The sequence below is a fragment of the Bufo bufo genome, chromosome 8, assembly GCF_905171765.1.
Source record: "Bufo bufo chromosome 8, aBufBuf1.1, whole genome shotgun sequence".
NCBI lineage: Eukaryota > Metazoa > Chordata > Amphibia > Anura > Bufonidae > Bufo > Bufo bufo.
The window spans coordinates 71,377,760-71,401,728 of record NC_053396.1 but is presented as its reverse complement, the minus strand read 5'-3'; the positions used below and the strand labels follow the sequence as shown (position 1 = coordinate 71,401,728).

Here is a 23,969-nt window from a genome sequence, read left to right as displayed (position 1 = left end):
AGGTGAATGCCTAATTTTTAAGGCCCGTACTCCTGTGACCTAAAACTAAAAATTTCTAGGCTCCAACAGAGCACATTTCATAGAATTTCCCTTTAAGACGATAAAAATGTCCCCTGATTAAGACATATATTTTTTTGTTGGAATTTTTATCATTGATCCTCCTCTAGTATGTCACTGTCCATGTTGTGGTACTATTTGTGCACTTCTATTAAGTATTTGGTGGCTTTAAATATGACCTGATGGTTTTTCAGGTTCGCCTGCCATTAAAGTGAATGGTGCATGCCAGGAACTATCCATGAATCGCTCAATAAATTATCTGGTTCAATTACAATTGGTATTTAAACAGTCCTCCTCATCATGCTGTTCACTTTTTGACATCATGAGGCAAAGACAACACCTAGCAATTGATCAACAGTATCTCGCCATTGCGAGGCTTCAAACAGGATTTTCTCTGACGGAAGTGGCCACTGAGCCTAGAGTGTCAGAGTGTCTTCAGCAGGTTGCAACAGAGAAACAGAGACTGTAAGAGTCACAGAAAGGCATAGAAGTGGACATCCTTTGGCAATATCCCACACTGATGACCATTTCATTGAGTTCAATGCCGTGTAGAACCAGATGGTGAATGTCACACAACTCCAGGCACATTTAACCCCTTAGGGAATCATGACGTACCGGTACAGCATGGTTCCCAAGTCCTTAAGCACCCATGACGTACCGGTACGTCATGTATAGTTCCGATCACGGCCGCCGGCAGGCGGTGATCGGAACCCGGTGCCTGCTCAAATCATTGAGCAGGCACCTCGGCTAAATGCGTGGGGGGGGCCTGTGACCCCCCCGTGTCGGCAATTCAGACCTGCGGCTTTTACCTGGTGCGGTGGTGGTGCCATCGGGTCCCCATGGGGGTGTAGGGGGGACCCGATGGCATGAAAGGCAGCGCAATGCCTTCCTTAGGCATCTGCGCTGCCTTCCGGTGACGAGCTGTGAGATACAGCCCCCTGGATCTCACAGGCCGGAAGCTGTATGAGTAAGGCTACTTTCACACTTGCGTTCAGAGCGGGTCCGTCTGATGTCTGTACAGACGGATCCGCTCATATAATGCAGACGTTTGGATCTGTTCAGAACGGATCCGTCTGCATTATAGTTTAAAAAAAATTCTAAGTGTGAAAGTAGTTCAGACGGATCCGTCCAGACTTTACATTGAAAGTCAATGGGGGACGGATCCGTTTGAAAATTGAGCCATACTGTGTCAACTTCAAACGGATCCGTCCCCATTGACTTACATTGTAAGTCTGGACGGATCCGCTTGCCTCCGCACGGCCAGGCGGACACCCGAACGCAGTAAGCAGCGTTCAGGTGTCCGCTTGCTGAGCGGAGCGGAGGCTGAACGCTGCCAGACTGATGCATTCTGAGCGGATCCGCATCCACTCAGAATGCATTAGGGCAGTACGGATGCGTTCGTGGCCACTTGTGAGACCCTTCAAACGGAGCTCACAAGCGGAGCCCCGAACGCAGGTGTGAAAGTAGCCTGATACTCACTGTATTACTCATACAGCCAATGCATTCCAATACAGAAGTATTGGAATGCATTGTAAAGGATTAGACCCCCAAAAGTTCAAGTCCCAAAGTGGGACAAAAAATAAAGTGAAAAAAAAAAGTTGAAAAAATAACGTTTTCCCCCCAAAAATTAAAAGTTTCAAGTAAAAATAAACAAAAACTTAATTTTTCCCAAATAAAGTAAAAAAAAAAAAAGGTAAACAATAGGGGGGGAAAAAATGTATACATATTAGGTATCGCCGCGTGTGTATCGACCGGCTCTATAAACATATCACATGACCTAACCTTTCAGATGAACGCCATAAAAAATAAAAACTGTGCTAAATAAACAATTTTTTTTGTCACCTTACATCACAAAAAGTACAACAGCAAGCGATCATAAAGGCCTTTGCCCACCAAAATAGTACCAATCTAATCGTCTCCTCATCCCGCAAAAAATGAGCCCGTACCTGAGACAATCGCCCAAAAAATAAGAAAACTATGGCTCACAATATGGAGACACTAAAACATCATTTTTTTTTGTTTTAAAAAAGCTGTTATTGTGTAAAACTTACATAAATAAATAAAAAGTATACATATTTGGTATCACCGCGTTCGTATCAACCGGCTCTATAAAAATATCACATGACCTAACCCCTCAGATGAACACCGTAAAAAATAAAAACTGTGCTAAATAAGCCATTTTTTGTCACCTTACATCACAAAAAGTGTAATAACAAGCGATCAAAAATTCACATGCACCCCAAAATAGCGCCAATCAAACTGTCATCTCATCCCGCAAAAAATGAGACCCTACCTAAGATAATCATTGTGTAAAACTTACATAAATTTTTAAAAAAGTATACATATTAGGTATCGCCGCATCCGTGACAACCTGGTCTATAAAAATATCACCTGATCTAACCTGTCAGATGAATGTTGTAAATAACAAAAAATAAAAACGGTGCCAAAACAGCTATTTCTTGTTATCTTGCCTCACAAAAAGTGTAATATAGAGCAACCAAATATAATATGTACCCGAAACTATTACCAACAATAATGCCACCCTATCCCGTAGTTTCTAAAATGGGGCCTCTTTTTTTGAGTTTCTACTCTAGGGGTGCATCAGGGGGGCTTCAAATGGGACATGGTGTTAAAAAAAAACAGTCCAGCAAAATCTGCCTTCCAAAAACCGTATGGCATTCCTTTCCTTCTGCGCCCTGCCGTGTGCCCGTACAGCTGTTTACGACCACATATGGGGTGTTTCTGTAAACTACAGAATCAGGGCCATAAATATTGAGTTTTGTTTGGCTGTTAACCCTTGCTTTGTAAAAGTAAAAAAAATATTAAAATGGAAAATCTGCTAAAAAAGGGAAATTTAGAAATGTTATCTCTATTTTCCATTAATTCTTGTGGAACAACCAAAGGGTTAACAAAGTTTGTAAAATCAGTTTTGAATACCTTTAGGGGTGTTGTTTATAGAATGGGGTCATCTGTGGGTGGTTTCTATTATGTAAGCCTTGCAAAGTGACTTCAGACCTGAAGTGGTCCCTAAAAATCTGGTTTTTGAAAAGTTTCAAGATTTGCTTCTAAACTTCTAAGCCTTGTAACCTCCTAAAAAAATAAAATATCATATCCAAAATGATCCAAACATGAAGTAGCCATATGGGGAATGTAAAGTAATAACTATTTTTTGAGGTATTACTATGTATTATAGAAGTCGAGAAATTGAAACTTGGAAATTTGCTATTTTTTAAAAAATTTTGGTAAATTTTGTATTTTTTTATAAATAAAAATGATTTTTTTTAACTTCATTTTACCAGTGTCATGAAGTACAATATGTGACGAAAAAACAGTCTCAGAATGGCCTTGATAAGTCAAAGCGTTTTAAAGTTATCAGCACTTAAAGTGACACTGGTCAGATTTGCAAAAAATGGCCAAGTCCTTAAGGTGAAATAGGGCCGAGTCCTTAAGGGGTTAAGGGAGGTGTGAGTCACCGAAGTGTCAAGTTAGACTATTTGAAACTGTGTACATCAGCGTGCTCTGCGTGCTGGACAACCTGTAAGGGTACCTGACCACAGCACCAGACACAGATGTCATCATCTTGCATGGGCCAGGGACCATCTACACTGGACGAGGGACCAGTGGGCCTCAGTGCTGTTCACTGATGAAAATCGATGGCCGCCAACGATGTTGGAGTCATCAAGGTGAGCGCCATGCATCAGTCACTTTTGTCAACAGACAAGCATTTGGTGGTGGTGGTACAGTGTGTATACAGAACTGACCTACACTTTGTGAATGGTACAGTGACATCCCATACTACTTGAATACCATCATTAATCCAGCCATTGTGCCTCTGCATGAACAACAAAGGACTAATTTCATCTTCATGGACAACAATGGGCCAGCTCATCGAGGTCACATCATTAGGAAACAGCTACTAGAGACTGGGGTATCTCAAATGGAGTGACCTGCACTTTCTCCAGATCTGAATCCCATTGATCCCATGGGATCAGCAGCTGAGTTGCAATCTAGAGGCTCGTAACTCTGTACCCTAGAACCTCAATTACATGAGGGCTGCCCTTTAAGAAGAGTGGGTTGCCATGCCTCAGCAGACAATAAGTCGACTCGTGAACAGTGTAGCTGCTGCTGATTTAATAGGGAAATCGATAGATAGGCTAGTGTATTCAGTGTTCACTACAGTCCTGAAAGACTCATCTGATCTCTGCTGTAAGGACAGCACCCCAAAAAGCCCTTTTTAGGGCTAGAACATCAGTCTGCTTTTTTCTTTTTTTTCCCCTGTGTAATGTAATTGCAGTTGACTGCCAGCATGTGTGTCAGGTTCACAGCGTATACTGTGCCCACTTGCCCAGTGCCACCACTCATATCTGGTGTCACAGTAGCTTGCATTAAAAAAAAAAAAAAAAAAACTTTTTTGACTGTAATATAATAGCAGTCAGTTGCCTGCACGCGTGTGTGTTTCAGGCCCTGCAAGTGCATAGTGTCACCAGCGCAACTCTTATCTGGTGTCACAGTAGATTACATTAAAAAAATAATAATAATTTTGACTGTGAAATAATAGCAGTCAGTTGCCTGCATGTGTGTATGTTTCAGGCCCTGCAAGTGCATAGTGTCACCAGCGCAACTCATATCTGGTATTCTGCCACAGATGTACGTTAGAGATTATCCCCTGATTGGTTGTGAGTGATAGCCCCTGTACAAGCAATGGTAGATAGCTGAACTCACTAATATCTCCAGATATAGGCACCAGTTGCATGTGATGATCCAGTGAGGAGAATACAATGGTGAAGCTTTGATCATTTATTGATTTGCCTTGAAAACAAATGCAGGGAAATGAGGGTATGCTGGGAGGATATTAGAGGTTAAAAAGAATAGCTCTCACCAGGTTGAAGGTCTGCCACAAAGAGGAAGTACGAAGGACCTTACAGAGGATGTGATGTCACAAAAGAGGGAGGAGAGCAATGCAATAGAAATTTACATAACACACTATAAGATGCATTATAAGAATAACCACAGGGTGGCAGCGTTACACAACATAGTAAATGATAATATAATGCAAACACAATAATTGTAGAATACGAGAATAAAGGCTGGAACAGCACACTCCCCGTCTGAAATCCTTGGATTTCACTATATATGCAACTACAAAATGTCCATGAAATGTTGGAACCTGAAAGACAAAAAACAAACAAAAAGAACATATTGGAAATGGTGAACTGGAATAGTCCAACGCCTTGAGTCTTCTGGTTGCCAGGAATAAAGTTCCTCAAGTAAAGAATCATTCCTCTACGGGTAAGAGGAGAACAATCTCAGATGCAGGCCTGATAAAGGATTTGGGATGGCCTTGTTTTGCGATGGTCACTTCCACCTTGCGAACTTTGCCATCTTCACTGATAAAGACTTTTGAGATGAGTCCCATGGGCCAAGAGTTTCTTTCCACGTTCTGGTCTTTCATGAGTACAAGATCTCCTATCTGTAAGTTTGGCTTGACCTGTTGCCACTTTCTACGTGCTTGCAGAAGCGTTAAGTACTCTTTTTTCCACCTGCTCCAGAAACAGTTGGCCAGATGTTGAACGTGTTTCCACTGTTTCAGATATATGTTACTAGAAGAAGACTCTTCAGGTGGATTAGGAACAGATCCAAACATCTGAGTGAGAAGAGTTGCTGGAGTGAGAATGGCAGGGGATTCTGGATCCATAGATACAGGTACAAGAGGTCTTGAGTTGACAATAGCGGATACCTCAGCCAGGAAGGTAGTCAAAGTCTCATGGGTGAGCCTTGAGAAGTTTGAGACAATCAGCATACAGTCCAATATTTTGCGGGTGATGCCTATCATTCTTTCCCATGAACCGCCCATATGAGAGGCATGCGGGGGGTTAAAGATCCATGTACAACCATTATTGGCTAAGTAGTCTTGAACTGGTTTAGAGTCAATTTGCAACTCCCGACAGGCTCCTATGAAGTTGGTTCCACAGTCAGATCTTATTTGCTTTACTGGTCCTCTGATGGCGAGGAATCGTCTTAAAGCATTGATGAAGCTAGAAGCGTCCATGGATTCTATTGCTTCAATGTGTATAGCACGTACACTTAAGCATGTGAACAACACTGCCCATCGTTTGCTTTCTGCATGACCACCTCTGGTCTTACGTGCAGTGACTGTCCATGGCCCAAAGACATCCAGACCAACATAAGTGAACGGTGGTTCGGTGCTTGTCCTATCAACTGGCAAATCAGACATTTGTTGATGTTGTAATTTTCCTCTCGCCTTGCGACAGTTAATGCAATGGTGAATAATATGAGCAACCTGTCTTTTTGCTCCCACTATCCAAAGACCTGCGGCTCTTAAAGCGCCCTCAGTAAAATGTCGGCCTTGATGCTGGACTCTTTCGTGATAATGCCGTATCAACAGTGTAGTAACGTGGTGTTTGGCAGGAATAATGAGGGGATTCATTTCTGCAATCTCTAGCTTAGCCTTGTTTAGGCGACCACCAACTCTCAGCATGCCACGATCATCAATTACTGGTTTCAAGTTGACAATGGGGCTGCCTTTTGGTATATCTTGCTTGTCATGTATACATTTCAGTTCCATTTTAAAGGCACTCTGCTGTACGTTACGTATCACAAGCAATTCACTTAGAATAATGTCTTCTGCCTTTAGAGGTTTATGGCACAGGTGCCAACTGCGACAGTCAGTGTTATGCTCCTCAGCATGAAAACAATGAACAATGTGGACTAACCTTGCAATGATGTGAATGAGTCTTGACCATCTAGAGAAGCGTTCAAAGCGATGACAGCCCAAGCCAGCGCTCCTTTCAGACTTGGTGACGAAGGTACTAACTTCAGGCCGCATCTCTGGATCTTCATGAGGGTCCTGGAGACTGAAGACGTCTTGGATAGGAGTTTCTTCATTCTGGTTCAGCAGAAACTCTGGACCTGTCAACCAAGAAGAAGTTGCAGAGACTCTTCCAGATGCCGGTCTGGTGGCGCAATCTTGTGTCCTTTTGAGCAGATCTATGGCCTCCTCCGCTGTAGGGAAGGATTTGAGTGCGTCGTCCACATAGAAGTCTCTCACGACAAAGTTTCTGGCATGTTCCCCAAATTCTGACTCACCATCTAAGGCAGCCCTACGTAGGCCATATGTAGCAACAGCAGGTGAAGGACTGTTACCAAACACGTGCACCTTCATGCGGCATTCAACCATTTCTTTGCTGGTGTCATTGTCTCTATGCCAAAGAAACCTGAGGTAGTTTCTATGATCTTGCCGCACGATAAAGCAATGGAACATTTGTTCAATGTCAGCAGTAATGGCTACTGGCTCCTTTCTGAATCTCATGAGCACTCCCACCAGATTATTGGTCAGGTTCGGACCAGTGAGAAGGACGTCGTTCAGAGATACGCCGTTATGTTTGGCACTTGAATCGAATACCACTCTTATTTGGTTTGGCTTCCGTGGGTGATATACCCCAAAGGATGGAAGGTACCAGCATTCTTCATGCTCTTGTAAGGGTGGAGCCAGCTCTGCATGATCATTGCGAAATATTTTTTCCATGAAGGCCACAAAATGACTTTTCATTTCTGGTTTGTTTTTTAACGTACGTTGCAAGGAGATGAATCTGGAGAGTGCTTGTTCCCGATTGTCAGGAAGTCTGGCTCTTACAGCACGGAAAGGTAAAGGTGCAACCCAGTGGTTAGATGCATCTTTGAAGAATTCATCGTCCATTATTTTAATAAACTCTTTGTCATCCATGGACAAGGCCAGTTTATCGTCGTCTGGTGTTGTACAAAACACAGTTTTTCCTAAGTTGTCATAACTGGTAGGAATGATGTCTGGTGTCTTTAAGAGGTTAGAAAGCCTTTCCTTCACCTCATAATGATGAACACATGGCTTAAAATGAGATGTGCGACCATTGTTGAGCACAAAGGTTTTGAAGGAGTTCACTTGAGATGGTTTGTGGCTCTTATTTATACATACATCGCCCACGATTACCCAGCCTAAATCGAGTCTCTGTGCATATGGGGCATTATCAGGACCGTTGCATTGTTGACGCACCTTGTGGACCCTCAGAATGTCTCTCCCGAGCAGAAGTAGGATGTCAGCATTCATGTCCATAGGGAGGATCTCACTAGCTATATGTTTCAAGTGGGAATGATGATATGCAGCTTCTGGAGTAGGAATTTCATCTCTTTCATCTGGTATTTGGTCGCATTCAAATAACGTTGGCAAGGGTATATGAACGTTCCCTTTTATGGAGGAGATAAGGTATCCAGTGGCTCTTCTGCCATAAGTCTCTACACGACCAAAACAAGTGTTGAGTGTATATGGTGTTGCTTCTCCTGCTATGCCGAAAATCTCAAAGAATTTAGGTTTTGCCAGAGACCTATTGCTTTGTTCATCAATAATTGCGTACATTCTGATGGCTCTTTCAAATTGCCCTTCTGGGTAGACGTTGACCAAACACACCTTTGCCCAGCACTTAGAATCAGCCCCCTTTCCACATATCGCCATACAGGAAGAGGAAATAGTAGTTGTAGCTAATTCTTGAGCCGGTGGCTCCCCGCCATGAAGTGCGACGGCATTGGTTGCAGCTTGAGATGGTGCGTTGTCTGAAGGCAAGGTAGGATGCATTGCTGTAACGTGCTTGTCACTGTTGCATTCTGCACACTTGATAATAACCTTACAGTCTTTCGCCATATGATTAGATAAGGCACAACACTTGTAACACACTCCAAGCTCTTTGAGTATCTCTCTGCGTTCTTGCAAGGTCTTTGCCCTGAGCCCACGACACTCCTTTAAAGGATGAGGTCTTTTATGGATGGGGCACATGCGGTTAGGGTCCTTTTCTTTGAGGACAGGGTATTCCTTCCTAGTAGTGCAGGTTGAAATGATTGGAACATTGGTTTTCCTAACGGATACTGTCCCCCTTAAGTCTCTACGTTTATTTGTGGTGTTGTCATACCTTGAACATGAGGATGAAGCAGGTAGAGTGGATTCAGTGAAGTCAAAGCTGGGGTCATTCTTCTTTCGAGCTTGGTCACTGATGAATCTGGTAAAATAAGAGAAAGAGGGAAAGGACACATTGTGTTCTCTCTTGTATCTGGAGCCCTGGTCTGCCCATTTCTCTTGCATGCCATGTGGTAGTTTCGACACTATTGGATTGACGCCATGTGCGGTATCAAGGTAACTCAGTCCTGGCAGACGTGGGTCCATTTTTGCCAATTCAAGTTCTTTTAGTAGGTCGCTCAGATCCTGGAGTTTGCGATTGTCTTTGCCAGTTATCCTTGGGAAGGCTTGAAGTCTCCTGAATAAGGCACTTTCTATAGCTTCTGGACTGCCATAGGTCTGTTCAAGTCTCTCCCATGCTGCAGCGAGACCTTCCTTTGAGTGGCCTGCATGAACCACTCTTAATGTCTTTATGCGTTCTGCAGATTCTGGGCCTAACCATTTGATGAGCAAGTCAAGTTCCTCCATGGCAGTGAGGTTTATGTCACCGATTACTGCTTTAAAGGTCGATTTCCAGGCCCTGTAGTTTTCGGCACGGTCATCAAACCTTGAGAGACTAATGTTAATCAGCTCCCTGCGCATCATGTATCTGGCAAAGACTGACATGTCTGATCTCTCATTCCATATTGCGGTATTGCATTGTGGTGTCTCTAGAGCATGTAGGGGCTCTGGCAGATAAGGTTGAGATTGATCAGGATGGAATGATGTGGCATAAGGATTAAGCTGCGGTTTAGTCTCTGGATGATCAGCCTGCTTGGTGCTAGATATTACCTTATTACTGGGCTGTGATGATTTCTGGTACTCTGTAGGTTCGCCCAGTTGGTGAGCTAGAAGTGGCATTGGTGCATGCGATTTAGCAGGAGGAGTAGGCAATGGTTGCCTTAGAACATACCTGGCAGTGCGGTCGGCTGGGTCTTCCTCTTCTCCTGGAACAAAACAGTCTGGGCCGGTACCTTGGCCTAATGCTTGCTCGAGGACCTTTAGTTTAGCTAAGGTAGCTGCTTCTTCCCTTTCTGTCTGGAGGATCTTTAGCTGGGCTTCTGTCTAAGCCTCCATTTCTGCTATCTTAGCCTCCATTTCTGCTTTCTTAGCCTCCATTTCTGCTTTCTTAGCCTCCATTTCTGCTTTCTTCTTCGTAATCTCCGCCTCCTTCTTAGCAAAGGAACTTCTTACGCTAGCTTCCTCTGCTTCTGCCCGGACTTCTATAAGCTTGTCATGCAAGGCTGACCTTCCGGAACGAGAGGTTTTGGAAGATGAAAGGGTATGTTTACTTGAAGTTGATCGATGAGATCTCGTCTCCTGTAAATGTGCGATGCGGAGTTCTGCCTTGCTCTTAGCATCTTGTACTAGGGCATCCTTCTCTTCAAGGAGATTCTTTCGCTCACACAGCTCCTCTGAGGCTTCGTCAAAATCAGAGTCGCTCAGGAAAGTGATGTACTTAGCAGAGAGTCGTTGATAGTGGACATAGGAGTTAGTTAAACGATTCAACGTTGTGGTTAACTTTGTTGGGTCGATGTTATATCGTAAAAGAGCTGCTATATAGTGTTCAGTTCTCTGCCATAAATCGTTTAAATTGTCACTGAACTCTTCTTTGGTCGTCTCAAAGTTCTCTCTAATCTTTTGTGTTGGCTTGATAACACGTTTAGATTGTACTGCTTGTTCTTCAGTTAACATGAACTCTGCTTCCTGCATATCTGAGTTTTTGGGAGCAGGGTGACTTTCTGTATGTTCAGTTACTGAGAGATCCACTAAGCTTCTTGTGGACATGTTATTCCTATTTAAGCGGTACTGTCTCTTTAAGAGGGTATTCCAGCTTGTGCACTGTGCTTATGCAGCCACGTGCGTGTAAGATGGCGGACGGCTCTAAGCTCGCTGGCAGACTGTGTGTAGACATGCAAGACTGTAGATTTAAGCTTCTTTTTGACTATTCTGCCACAGATGTACGTTAGAGATTATCCCCTGATTGGTTGTGAGTGATAGCCCCTGTACAAGCAATGGTAGATAGCTGAACTCACTAATATCTCCAGATATAGGCACCAGTTGCATGTGATGATCCAGTGAGGAGAATACAATGGTGAAGCTTTGATCATTTATTGATTTGCCTTGAAAACAAATGCAGGGAAATGAGGGTATGCTGGGAGGATATTAGAGGTCAAAAAGAATAGCTCTCACCAGGTTGAAGGTCTGCCACAAAGAGGAAGTACGAAGGACCTTACAGAGGATGTGATGTCACAAAAGAGGGAGGAGAGCAATGCAATAGAAATTTACATAACACACTATAAGATGCATTATAAGAATAACCACAGGGTGGCAGCGTTACACAACATAGTAAATGATAATATAATGCAAACACAATAATTGTAGAATACGAGAATAAAGGCTGGAACAGCACATCTGGTGTCACAGTAGATTGCATAAAAAAAACAAAAAACTATTTTGACTGTGAAATAATAGCAGTCAATTGCCTGCACGCATGTGTGTTTCAGGCCCTGCAAGTGCATAGTGTCACCAGCGCAACTCATATCTGGTGTCACAGTAGACTACATAAATTTTTTTTTTTTTTTTTTACTGTAATAGATTGAATAGCAGTTAGTTTTCTGCAAGCGTGTGTCAGGCCTACATAAGATAGAAGGTGCAGCAGCACTAGAGGGTATACTGGCCTTAAAGTGGTGGTGCACGCGGTGTTGAACGCCAGTCTGTAGCGTCCCTCCAAGCAGGCAACCAAAAATAGTAAAGCCGCAGCACTCTCTTGTCTCATTAATTTCTTTATTCCATCAAATCCATGCGACGTTTCGACCTGAACGGTCTTTTTCAAGCCGCTTGAAAAAGACCGTTCAGGTCGAAACGTCGCATGGATTTGATGGAATAAAGAAATTAATGAGACAAGAAAGTGCCGCAGTTTTACTATTTTTGGTTGCCTGTGTCAGGCCTACAGCGTCTACTCTGCCAACTTCTGCCAGTGCACAGTGCCACTCATATCTGGTGTCACAGTAGCTTGCACGCATAGTACCACTAATCGGAAAGAAAATTACAGGCAGAGGCAGGCCACCCCGCAGAGGCCGTCGTGGTCGTGGTGCTGTGATTCCCTTTGGCCCTAGAATAATGCCCAGTACGCGAAAAGTTCTGAGGACTTAGTTGACTGGCTAACACAGGACACCCAATCTTCTACAGCTTCCACTCGGAACCTTGACGCACCATCCTCCTCCAGCTCAGCTTCGGGCACCTCTCAAGTTACCACTCGCCCGCCTGCTGCCACCACCAACACTAGCACCACAGCTGCTTCACTTGATCTGTCAGAGGAGTTATTTACACATCAGTTGGAAGAAATGAGTGATGCGCAACCATTATTGACAGAGGATGTAGATAACAGGGATATGTCTCAGTCAGGCAGCATTACACAGATGGACGTACGGTGTGATGATGATGATGTTGTACCCGCTGCTGCTTCCTTTGCTGAGTTGTCAGACACAAGTGAAGCGGTTGATGATGACGATGTGTCCGTGGATGTCACGTGGGTGCCCGCTCGAAGAGAAGAAGAACAGGGGGAAAGTTCAGATGGGGAGACAGAGAGGAGGAGGAGGAGACGAGTTGGAAGCAAGGGGAGGTGGTCGCAAGGAGCTAGTGGCACAGTCAGACAGCATGCATTGGCACCCGGGGTCAGCCAGACAGCACGCCAATCAACGCATGCTGTTGCCACCACCAGAATGACGTCATTGCAGAGATCAGCACTGCTGTCCTCCTTGCTCCCTCTCAACTATCCGCCAATCCGTCTCTCGCCTTGAGCAGTTCCTGCTCATCTGCCCACAGTCAGGTGTCTGTCAAGGAAATGTTTGAGCGTAAGAAGCCAATGTCACAAAGTCACCCCCTTGCCCCGCGTCTGACAGCTGGCTTGTCGGAACTCTTAGCCCGTCAGCTTTTACCATACAAGCTGGTGGAGTCTGAGGCCTTCAAAAAATTTGTAGTTATTGAGACACCGCAGTGGAAGGTACCCGGCCGAAATTTCTTTGCACAAAAGGCAATCCCCAACCTGTACTCGATTGTGCAAAAGCAAGTCATGGCATGTCTGGCACACAGTGTTGGGGCAAGGGTCCATCTGACCACTGATACCTGGTCTGCAAAGCACAGTCAGGGCAGGTATATCACCTACACTGCGCATTGGGTAAACCTGCTGACGGCTACCAAGCGTGGCTCTGCAGAGGAGTTGGTGACACCGCCATGACTTGCAGGCAGGCCTGCTGCCACCTCCTCTACTCCTCCTACTCCATCCTCTTCCATAACCTCCTTGGCTGAGTCCTCTTCTGCTGCTGCGTCTTGCTCCACATCAACGGCACCCCCCCAGCTCCCCAGGGGCTATTCCACATCCCGGATACGACAGTGTCACGCCGTCTTGGGGTTGACTTGCCTGAAAGCAGAGAGTCACACCGGACCAGCACTCCTGTCCGCCCTGAACGCACAGGTGGATCAGTGGCTGACTCCGCACCAACTGGAGATCGGCAAAGTGGTGTGTGACAACGGAAGCAATTTGTTGGCGGCATTGAATTTGGGCAAGTTGACACATGTGCCGTACATGGCACATGTGTTGAATCTGATTGTACAACGCTTTGTGCATAAGTACCCAGGCTTACAGGACGTCCTCAAGCAGGCCAGGAAGGTGTGTGGCCATTTCAGCGGCGAAACAACATGCCAGTGAGGCGCTTGATTTGCGACAGCCCAACACGTTGGAATTCAACACTCCTAATGTTCGACCGCCTGCTCCAACAAGAAAAAGCCGTCAACGAGTATTTGTATGACCGGGGTGCTAGGACAACCTCTGCGGAGCTAGGAATTTTTTAGCCACGTTACTGGACGCTCATGTGCAATGCCTGTAGGCTCATGCGTCCTTTTGAGGAGGTGACAAACCTAGTCAGTCGCACCGAAGGCACCATCAGCGACATCATCCCATTTGTTTTCTCCCTGGAGCGTGCCCTGCGAAGAGTGCTGGATCAGGCCGTAGATGAGCGTGAAGAGGAAGAGGAAGAGTTGTGGTCACCATCACCACCAGAAACAGCCTTATCAGCATCGCTTGCTGGACCTGCAGCAACGCTGGAAGAGGAGTCTGAGGAAGAGGAGTCAGAGGAGGAATGTGGCTTTGAGGAGGAGGAGGAAGACCAACCACAGCAGTCATCCCAGGGTGCTCGTTGTCACCTATCTGGTACCCGTGGTGTTGTACGTGGCTGGGGGGAAGAACAGACTTTCAGTGAGATCACTGTGGACGAGGAACGGGACATGAGTAGCTCGGCATCCAACCTTGTGCAAATGGGGTCTTTCATGCTGTCAGCCTGTTGAAGGACCCTCGTATAAAAAGGCTGAAGGAGAACGACCTGCACTGGATGGCCATTCTACTAGACCCCCAGTATAAGCAGAAAGTGCCTGAAATGTTACCGAATTACCGCAAAGGATGCAGCAGTTCTAAAATAAATTAAAAAGTATGCTTTACACAGCGTATAAGGGTGATGTCACAGCACAAGAGTGATGTCACAGCACAATGGGAATCTAACAGGGGAAGAGGTGAAAGTAATCCTCCTCCTACCACGACCACGCCGGCAAGGACAGGGCGCTTTACAGACGTGTTGTTGACTGAGGACATGCAGAGCTTTTTAAGTCCTACGCATCGCCACAGCCCTTCGGGGTCCACCCTCAGAGAAAGAATCGACCGACAGGTAGCAGACTATCTCGGCTTAACTGCAGATATCAACACTCTGAGGAGTGATGAACCACTTGACTACTGGGTGTGCAGGCTTGACCTGTGGCCTGAGCTACCCAATTTGCGATAGAACATCTGGCCTGCCCCACTTCAAGTGTCCTGTCAGAAAGGACCTTCAGTGCAGCAGGAGGTATTGTCACTGAGAAGAGAAGTCGCCTAGGTCAAAAAAGTCTACAGTCGTGGGCAAAAGTTTTGAGAATTACATAAATATTGAAAATTGGAAAAGTTGCTGCTTAAGTTTTTATAATAGCAATTTGCATATACTCCAGAATGTTATGAAGAGTGATCAGATGAATTGTATAGTCCTTCTTTGCCATGAAAATTAACTTAATCCCAAAAAACCTTTCATTGCTGTCATTAAAGGACCAGCTGAGATCATTTCAGTAATCGTCTTGTTAACTCAGGTGAGAATGTTGACGAGCACAAGGCTGGAGATCATTATGTCAGGCTGATTGGGTTAAAATGGCAGACTTGACCTGTTAAAAGGAGGGTGATGCTTGAAATCATTGTTCTTCCATTGTTAACCATGGTGACCTGCAAAGAAACATGTGCAGCCATCATTGCGTTGCATAAAAATGGCTTCACAGGCAAGGATATTGTAGCTACTAAGATTGCACCTCAATCAACAATTTATAGGATCATCAAGAACTTCAAAGAAAGAGGTTCAATTCTTGTTAAGAAGGCTTCAGGGCGTCCAAGAAAGTCCAGCAAGCGCCAGGATCGTCTCCTAAAGAGGATTCAGCTGCGGGATCGGAGTGCCACCAGTGCAGAGCTTGCTCAGGAATGGCGGCAGGCAGGTGTGAGCGCATCTACATGCACAGTGAGGCGAAGACTTTTGGAAGATGGCCTGGTGTCAAGAAGGGCAGCAAAGAAGCCACTTCTCTCCAAAAAAAAACATCAGGGACAGATTAATCTTCTGCAGAAAGTTTGGTGAATGGACTGCTGAGGACTGGGGCAAAGTCATATTCTCCGATAAAGCCTCTTTCCGATTGTTTGGGGCATCTGGAAAAAGGCTTGTCCGGAGAAGAAAAGGTGAGCGCTACCATCAGTCCTGTGTCATGCCAACAGTAAAGCATCCTGAGACCATTCATGTGTGGGGTTGCTTCTCATCCAAGGGAGTGGGCTCACTCACAATTTTGCCCAAAAACACTGCCATGAATAAAGAATGGTTCCAAAACACCCTTTAACAGCAACTTCTTCCAACAATCCAACAACAGTTTGGTGAAGAACAATGCATTTTCCAGCACGATGGAGCACCGTGCCATAAGGCAAAAGTGATAACTAAGTGGCTCGGGTACCAAAACATTGACATTTTGGGTCCATGGCCTGGAAACTCCCCAGATCTTAATCCCATTGAGAACTTGTGGTCAATCCTCAAGAGGCGGGTGGACAAACAAAAACCCACTAATTCTGACAAACTCCAAGAAGTGATTATGAAAGAATGGGTTGCTATCAGTCAGGAATTGGCCCAGAAGTTGATTGAGAGCATGCCCAGTCGAATTGCAGAGATCCTGAAAAAGAAGGGCCAACACTGCAAATACTGACTCTTTGCATAAATGTCATGTAATTGTCGATAAAAGCCTTTGAAACGTATGAAGTGCGTGTAATTATATTTCACTACATCACAGAAACAACTGAAACAAAGATCTAAAAGCAGTTTAGCAGCAAACTTTGTGAAAACTAATATTTTTGTCATTCTCAAAACTTTTGGCCATGACTGTAGATTACCTCACCTTTATTAAGATGAATGAGGCATGGATCCCGAAGGGACTGACAGTGGGCACTACATTTGACTAATAAAGGCCTGGTGATGAGATGAGATGCCTTGGGCTAAAAATGGTCCACACGCTTCTGTATTTTATCTCTGCATGCCGGATGACTTGCGTGACTTATCCGCCACCAACTAGGGTTCAAGCCGCAATGTTTTAGTGCACTTTCTGCCTGGAAAACATAAATTTTTCAGCAACAATACCTAATTTTTCAGGCATGTGTACATGCCTAATTTTTCTGGCCTCTGGTGCTGCACTGTGGCTGCAAAAACAAAACAAAAAAAAAGGCACATACATGTGTCAATTCCCCTTCGTGATCGTTACCTTGTTGTGGTGAAGGGGCTTGCGTATCACACTGAAGCGACCACCTCTATGAGTGTGTTGGCAATTGCAATGTTGGCACACCCCAGATGATAAGGTCGTTGCTTCATTGTGAACAGACCAAAAGCGATCAGCTGGATAACTTTGCATAGAAAAAACATTAATTTTCTTTGTGATTATCTAAGGTGATCATTAAAGCCTACTAGGCCAACAATGGGCCCACACTGCAGAATCATTGTTTTCTGGGTCACTTTACTGTCACTGAACTACCTCAGCACGACCATAGGCTTTTAAAAAACCCCATATCCTGCAATCTCCCAAACGTGCGCACGAGCACAGTGATCACTGCACCAAGATTGACGCATAGAGGAATAAAATTTATGTCATGAGTGTGTCAACTATTGATAACTCTTTGCGGTTGTCTAAAATCTATTCCATAGACCGGCCCCTGATAGGGGACGTAACAGGGATTAAACTGATATGAATAGTACTACTTAACACACCTTATAATATTAATAATAATAATAATAATAATAATAATAATAGGGGACGTAACAGGGATTAAACTGATAGGAATAGTACTACTTAACACACCACTCATATCTGGTGGCACAGTACATTGCACAGCGCACGCGCAGTGCCCCAAATTGGAAGTAGGAGGACCGACCAAGCATCTTTTTCCATCTCCCGGTTCCTAAAATCTATTCCATAGACCGGCCCCTGATAGGGGACGTAACAGGGATTAAACTGATAGGAATAGTACTACTTAACACACCACTCATATCTGGTAGCACAGTACATTGCACGGCGCACGCGCAGTGCCCCAAATTGGAAGTAGGACGACCGACCAAGCATCTTTTTCCATCTCCCGGTTCCTAAAATCTATTCCATACACGTCCCCTGATAGCGGACGTAACAGGGATTAAACTGATAGGAATAGTACTACTTAACATACCACTCATATTGGGATTGCACAGTACATAACACGGCGCACGCGCAGTGCCCCAAATTGGAAGTAGGAGGACCGACCAAGCATCTTTTTCCATCTCCCGGTTCCTAAAATCTATTCCATACACGTCCCCTGATAGGGGACGTAACAGGGATTAAACTGATAGAAATAGTACTACTTAAACACACCACTCATATCTGGTGGCACAGTACATTGCAAGCCGTACGCGCAGTGCCCCAAATTGGAAGTAAGAGGACCGACCAAGCATCTTTTTCCATCTCCCGGTTCCTAAAATCTTTTCCATACACCGGCTCCTGATAGGGGACAAAACAGAGATTAAACTGTTAAGAACAGATTTTTTTTAATTAAAAAAAAAGAGGACAGCCTCTGCGGAGCTGGGTATTTTTTGGCCGCGTTACTGAACGCTCATGCACAATGGCTGTAGGCTCATGCGTCCTTTTGCGGAGGTGAAAAACCTGGTCAGTCAAACCCAAGGCAACATCATCGACCTCATCCCATATGCGTTTTTTCTGGAGCATGCCCTGCGAAGATCAGGCCGTAGATGAGCATGAAGAGAAAGAGTTGTGGTCACCATCACCACCAGAAGCAGCCTTGTCGTCGTCGATTGCTGGACCTGGAGTCAGAGGAGGAAGGTGGCTTTGAGGAGGTGGAAGACCAACCACAGCAGGCGTCCCAGGGGGCTTGTTGTCACCTTTCGGGGACCCTTGGTGTTGTACGTGGCTGGGTGGAGGAAGAGACCTTCAATGACGTCAGTGAGGACAAGGAACGGGACATGGCTAGCTTGGTATCCAACCTTGTGCAAATGGGGAGTTTGTGGTTGTGCAAATGGACTGTTTGCGGTGCGTTAAACGGGGAGTTTGGTCTGTCATAGTTTGGTCTGTCACTGTGAAGCGGGTGTAACCCTTACACTACCTGATGTTTTAAAGCACATTATTCCAAACATTTTAGGAATGTTAGGTGATTTATGCCCTTTATGGATTAAAACCCGACTCTGCGTCAACTACATAATTTTCCATGGGAGTTTTGCCATGGATCCCCCTCCGGCATGCCACAGTCCAGGTGTTAGTCCCCTTGAAACAACTTTTCCATCACTATTGTGGCCAGAAAGAGTCCCTGTGGGTTTTAAAATTCGCCTGCCTATTGAAGTCTATGGTGGTTCGCCCGTTCACGAACATTTGCGAAAATTCGCAATCGGCGCTTGCGAACTGAAAATTTTATGTTCGCTACATCTCTATTTAAGTGTTGATTTGGAGGGGGAAATAAGCTCATAGTATGGCAAGTTGGCAAGTTGACAACTTTGACAGTAGAGAAAGGTGTTTTCAGAATTAGCATTTTTGAACACACAGAAGACATCAGGCCCAAATCTCAGCGAAACACACGTTGAGGTGCAGCTCTGGTCACAGACCTTGGGTTCCAGCATACCATGGGTAACTAATGTTTTGTTTCATGCATGGCTAGTTTGTTATTTCAGTGATACTGCTTACACATAGCACTCTTGCTTCGCCCCCACTTGTATTATCACTTGGTTATCTGGTTTTCCTGATGGCCATTCATGTTACCCAAGGTGGGCAAGTCTGCTATGTGTGACCATATTGACCCTTTACATGCATGCAGCACACATATGTCTATAGGTAATTTTTTGGGCTCTCCCATCTCTATACGGCTTTATACCCAGTGTTTGTGACCCCTTCTCCCTGTTAGTCGGGTATATGTGAGGGTGGCTGTTTATGGTCCCGCTACACGGGGCGCCCCACCCCCCATTACCTTGTGCCTTTGTGTCATAATAATTGTAATCGTATTGTGTTTCAATAAACTACATATATATTTTATGTGTGTTCTCTCATTTTCTATGGGGTTATTGTTTTTTTTTTCTTGGTTGGCTCAGTATATCATACTAGACCCCAGTGTATCTCATACACCCAATTTGAGTTTTGTCTTATAGGTTGGCCAAATCTGTTACTGGTGCCAATATTGCACTTTTTCAAAAGTAAATTGTCAATAGCACTGTCTTCAATGTGTTTGTGGAAAGGGAAGGACATTTTATTGCAACTCTTTGTCTTTAAAGAGGACCATCCATCTGTTTTACTTATAGGAGCTAAATACCTGTACTTGCGGGGTACTGATGCTGCGACCCAGTTTTTTTTTTTTTTAAACATCGCCCTTACGCCCTGCTACACCCGCCTGAAGTTCTTGCGCTCAGTATGGTAATACTGAGCATCGGAACAGGGAGGAGGAGACGCCAGGGGTTCTCATTAGGTGTCTCCTTCTCCCTGGCTGTGCCTCTATCCAATCACATCGGGTGGCAGCATCAGCCACCCGCCAGTACAGGTATTTAGCTCCTATAATTAAAACAGATAAAAGGTCCTCTAAGTTCCAGACAACAGATTTGCTAAACTTTGTGTGACTGTGTACATTACACCCAGAGATTGCTGCATTTATATGCAGTGGTCTCCTTCAATGATTATCAGGCAATTGTCAGGAAAGAATGATCCCCTGCTGAATTTTTCCATCTAAAGGGACCTTAAGAAGTTGAGTTAAAGTCACCTTTTAGGCTGCTCTGAGAAGGAGGTTTAGGAGGAGGCTGGGGACCCCATGCATAGCTGAGTTGGTGGTAGTAATAGTGGTTCCCATAGCCACAGTACTAGTGGTGGGGGAATCGACCGTGGCAATAAGGGCAAATACAGAGCAGGAAATGGGGAAGGGGCCAAAGAACTCACCATAATGTATAGCAGAGTCTGATAAAAGTTGCAGGGAGGGAGAGAACTCTGATGAAGATTGTGTGTTGGGTAGGACCTGGCAACTGGATGAGGGTGATGGAATGGAGGAGGAGAAATCTGAGGTGAATGGTGGTGGTGGAGGTGGCGGCAACAGTGGCAATTTAGTGTGGGGACAATGTAGGGAAAAAACTTCCCAAAAAACTGGCAGAGTCAGATCTGCTTATATTTAGTGATGAGCGGCATAGGCAATATTCCTTTTCACTATATTTCGCAAATTTTTTGCATACTATTCGCAATAAATTTGTGAATTCTAGAATTCGTGATCTCCAGTCATTATTTTCGAGATTTTGCAAATCGGCACTAATGATGCGCAATACATGCAACTTCCCATTTTATCAGGTCAGTAGATATTACTGAATCGTGCACGAAGTATTGTTGTGACATCACAGCACTCTTTCTGTAGCATGTATGTATGGACAGCAGAGAAACAGTAATTCCTATCACACTACCTAACACCCTGCACTGGAACCTATCAGCTACACTATATCACTATCTAACCTACACTGACTATCTCCTAATAACTATCTGTATTATATATATATGAGCTAACTATCTAATGTAATTGGATAAGGAATAAGATCCAGATGAAAGCACAGAGCACAGCAATGTCACTGCTCTGGCTGCTGGGGAGGTTCTTACAGTTGCAAGAAAAAGTATGTGAACCCTTTGGAATGATATGGAGTTCTGCACAAATTGGTCATAAAATGTGATCTGATTTTCATCTAAGTCACAACAATAGACAATCACAGTCTGCTTAAACTAATAACACACAAAGAATTAAATGTTACCATGTTTTTATTGAACACACCATGTAAACATTCACAGTGCAGGTGGAAAAAGTATGTGAACCCCTAGACTAATGACATCTCCAAGAGCTAATTGGAGTGAGGTGTCAGCCAACTGGAGTACAATCCATGAGATGAGATTGGAGGTGTTGGTTACAGCTGCCCTGCCCTATAAAAAACACACACCAGTTCTGGGTTTGCTTTTCACAAGAAGCATTGCCTGATGTGAATGATGCCTCGCACATAAGAGCTCTCAGAAGACCTGCGATTAAGAATTGTTGACTTGCATAAAGCTGGAAAGGGTTATAAAAGTATCTCCAAAAGCCTTGCTGTTCATCAGTCCACGGTAAGACAAATTGCCTATAAATGGAGAAAGTTCAGCACTGCTGCTACTCTCCCTAGGGTGGCCGTTGTCAAGGATGTAGTAGGGGAGAACACCAAACGACAACAAGAAGGAAGGGAAAAGACACTAGACCTCACCGCTAGGGAAGGAAAAGGGTCACCACCTGGCCCTAACTCCTATCCGTATGGGCACCTCTTGATGGTAGAGATGCCCATACACAGGAACCTAGAAAACCCTGGTGGCCCTCGGATGCCCTAATGGTAATGACAGGGCAGAGACAACCCACTCCTTCCCTGGTGAAGGAACCAGCGTCTCGCTGAGGCCTAGAAAACAACAAAGGTGGGGGGAATACAAAATACAACAAGCGGAACACTTAACTTCTGAGGCTGATGGATGAACAGGACTTCAACTAGAACCACACTCAACTTCAACTAGAACCACACTCAACTAGAACCACACAAACCAAATTAAGCTATCCAGAGCAAGAAGTGATGGGTAAAGTCAGACTAAATAGGGGGAGGTAAAGGTCACATGATCCACACCTGAACAGGAGGTGTGGACATACAAGACAAAGTGAAAACAAAACCAAAAAAAGGCTCTCAGATCACTAATGTGCAGATAATCTTTCAGACCTTCTAAAATCTGTCACCGGTGTGACAGCCGTCCTGTAAAGATGACTGCAAGAGAACAGCGCAGACTGCTCAATGAGATGAAGAAGAATCCTAGAGTGTCAGCTAAAGACTTACAAAAGTCTTTGGCATATGCTAACATCCTTGTTAGTGAATCTACGATACATAAAACACTAAACAAGAATGGATTTCATGGGAGTATACCACAGAGGAAGCCACTGCTGTCCAAAAAAAACATTACTGTACGTTTACAGTTTGCACAAGAGCACCTGGATGTTCCACAGCAGTACTGGCAAAATATTCTGTGGACAGATGAAACCAAAGTTGAGTTGTTTGGAAGAAACACACAACACTATGTGTGGAGAAAAAGAGGCACAGCACACAAACATCAAAACCTCATCCCAATTGTGAAGTATGGTGGTGAGGGCATCATGGTTTGGGGCTGCTTTGCTGCGTCAGGACCTGGACAGATTGCTATCATCGAAGGAAAAATGAATTCCCAAGTTTATCAAGACATTTTGCAGGAGAACTTAAGGCCATCTGTCCACCAGCTGAAGCTAAACAGAAGATGGATGTTGCAACAGGACAACGACCCAAAGCATAGAAGTAAATCAACAACAGAATGGCTTAAACAGAAGAAAATACGCCTTCTGGAGTGGCCCAGTCAGAGTCCTGACCTCAACCCGATTGACATGCTGTGGCATGACCTCAAGAAAGCAATTCACACCAGACATCCCAAGAATATTGCTGAAGTGAAACAGTTCTGTAAAGAGGAATGGTCAACAATTACTCCTGACCGTTGTGCACATCTGATCTGCAACTAAAGGAAAAGTTTGGTTGAAGTTATTGCTGCCAAAGGAGGTTCAACCAGTTATTAAATCCAAGGGTTTAAATACTTTTTCCACCTGCACTGTAAATGTTTAAATGGTGTGTTCAATAAAAACATGGTAACATTTAATTCTTTGAGTGTTATTAGTTTAAGCAGACTGTGATTGTCTATTGTTGTGACTTAGATCAAGATCAGATCACATTTTATGACCAATTTGCGCAGAAATCCATATCATTTCAAAGGGTTCACATACTTTTTCTTGCAACTCTATATAGTAAAGGGTAGGCAACTTTCCTATTGGTTGCTAGGGATGTTGCTAAGCTCTGACAAAGATATTGCAGCCTTCTCATTAGCCCACAAGCAAGAAGGGAGGTTACTGATGAAAAAAAATATTAGAATATTCGCGATTACGAATATATAGCACTATATTCTACATCTTCACGAATTCTTGAAGTGCCGATATTCGCAATAAAAATTTGCGATTAGAATATTTGCGATCAACACTACTTATATTGTGGTGAGCTCAGGAACTGGTAATGCCGTTAATATTATGGACTCAGGGGCAAAACATGCCAAACGTACTCCAAACTCGGCTTCCGCAAGTTCTATGCTGCCAAAGTTCTGCATGGCGTTTTTTCTCTACAATGCCGGAACACAAAACCACAGCTGCGTACAAGATCTGCAGGATTAAAATGACTGGTGGGCATTCAAACATGGCAGAGAACGTAGGCCTCTCCTTGTGATTCTT

At 44.4% G+C, this 23,969-nt stretch overlaps 1 long non-coding RNA gene across 1 annotated transcript; it reads left to right on the top strand.

The window, feature by feature from the left end:
- The first annotated feature begins 8,570 nt into the window (after positions 1-8,570).
- LOC120977537 lies at positions 8,571-20,794 on the top strand. The gene is made up of 4 exons (XR_005773920.1): positions 8,571-8,669; positions 9,573-9,577; positions 9,913-9,920; positions 20,784-20,794. It is a non-coding gene; the product is annotated as an uncharacterized LOC120977537 (long non-coding RNA).
- The last annotated feature ends 3,175 nt before the right edge of the window (positions 20,795-23,969 follow it).